The sequence below is a fragment of the Phyllobates terribilis genome, unplaced genomic scaffold (genome assembly GCF_046119375.1).
Source record: "Phyllobates terribilis strain yellow unplaced genomic scaffold, ASM4611937v1 Scaffold_81__1_contigs__length_6697587, whole genome shotgun sequence".
Classification (NCBI taxonomy): domain Eukaryota; kingdom Metazoa; phylum Chordata; class Amphibia; order Anura; family Dendrobatidae; genus Phyllobates; species Phyllobates terribilis.
This window is the reverse complement of record NW_027362841.1, coordinates 1,044,514-1,046,429: the sequence shown is the minus strand read 5'-3', so window position 1 is coordinate 1,046,429 and position 1,916 is coordinate 1,044,514. Positions and strand designations below refer to the sequence as shown.

Here is a 1,916-nt window from a genome sequence, read left to right as displayed (position 1 = left end):
TTTGATTGGGACAATCGAAAAGCGCCATCCAGTAGGGAACAATCTCTTTAAAATATGGGAAAAGGAGAATTGCATTTTTTTTTAATCTGTTCAAAAAAAGATGTAAAAAATAAAATCGCCTCCTTTTTTCCCCATATTTTAAATATAAACAAATAATAAAAAATTAAAGAAAAATAGTTTCGTCTTGTCCCTAATAGTCCAGACTATGAGAATATGATGTTATTTATGCTGCATGATTATAGAAGAGAAAAAATAACAGAGAAAATCTATTAGTAGATAGTCATAGATTAGTGACTCTTGTAGATGAGAACAAATCCCTGGGTGTCCATACAGGGGATGTAGCTCAGTGGTAGAGCGCATGCTTTGCATGTATGAGTCCCTGGGTTCAATCCCCGACATCTCCATGTTTTGTGATAAAAAAACTAGTAAAGCTTCCAAATATTCAGGAATCTGATACGTGTGAGTATACAGCGGTTCGTCTGTCTGGGTGTAACACAGAAACTGCACACAGAACTAAATATCAGATAGGGACTAGTGTTGAGCGACACTAAAATGCTCGGGAGCTCGCCGTGATACTCGGTTGCCGGACCCGAGCAATGAACCCAATGTCCCTATGGGAGACCCGAGCATTTTTGCGGCGGCACCCCCGGCAGTCTGTAGAAAGCCTAAAAAGTGCCCAAAACGATAGTGACAGTGCTCAAATGACACGGGGACAGCATGGGGATCGCCCCAGGAAGCATTTCTGACCCCCAGGTCACTGCTGTCAATAACGTGGTCAGAGGTATTAAGCCACTTTTACGGGCTCACAATAGAAGGTTCAAAAATGAAACTGAAACTGTTTTCCTGTGAAATATGTTAAGGAACATCCTTTCCAGGGTAATGACTTGTGTATAAGGTAAAATAAATAACCAAAAACAAAAATACTCCTCCACACCTTGGGCTATGTTCACAAGTAGCATTTTTTATGCGTTTTTGCACTTTTGCATTGCTTTCAACCGTGACAAATGCAATCACCGGGAAATGTCATTTTAACATTTTACAACCTTATCTGGCCATGTGCTGTGTGACACATGCATACAGTGCTGAAAAGACATGGGAACAGCATGGGGAAGACCCCTGGATGCATCTCTGACACCTAGGTCACTGCCTAAAAGTGTGCCCATCAGAAATGATCCTTGCCGCATCAGAAGATGCAGACTTGCAACTATCCCCGTGCAAGTCCTTGTCCCAGGGCAGTGTTCAATTGTACCTCCCCCATTCCTTGCAATGAAAGAGCAAGTATGCAGCCTGCCACCCACTCACCCACCCCCAGGCTGCAATACCATACTGCTTGCTTGCTTGCACTTGAAATTGGGCCTTTTAGGCATGTGGAGGCGGAATCTGGCCACCACGTCATGGCTGCGTCGGCGGCCTGGTATCCATACTCAGTCCCCAGCCGCCCGGCGGCCGGGTGTCCACGCTTGGTCCGCAGCCGCCGGGGGTGGTCGGGTGTTTACGCTTGGTCCCCATCCGCCAGGGGGCGGCCGGGTGTCCATACTCGGTCCCCAGCCGCCCCGCGGCCGGGTGCCCACACACGGTCCCCAGCCGCCTGGGGGCGGCTGGGTGTCCATAAACGATCCCCAGCTGCCCCTATTTGTCTCGGTGCGCCTTATACACAAGCGCGCATACCAAAACATTACCTGTGACCTCCCCAGTGCATTTAGTGGGAAGGACAGCCTAACCACAAACACGTGGACAAGTGAATGTGGCCAGGGATGGTCCATCTCACTGACGCCTTCACACTGGGTTAATATTGTGGAAGCCGGGATACAGCTGGACACTGTGATGCAACACGTCCTCCAGACATAGAGGATTGCAGGTCCTGGGTCAATCAGGCTTCAACACAAAGTTCAGAAGGTAAACAGCAGCAATGGTCG

The 1,916-nt window shown here is 48.0% G+C and overlaps 1 non-coding gene across 1 annotated transcript; it reads left to right on the top strand.

Moving 5' to 3' along the window:
* Positions 1 to 332: 332 nt before the first annotated feature.
* On the top strand, positions 333 to 404 carry TRNAA-UGC (transfer RNA alanine (anticodon UGC)). Its single transcript has one exon. It is a non-coding gene; the product is annotated as a tRNA-Ala (tRNA).
* The last annotated feature ends 1,512 nt before the right edge of the window (positions 405 to 1,916 follow it).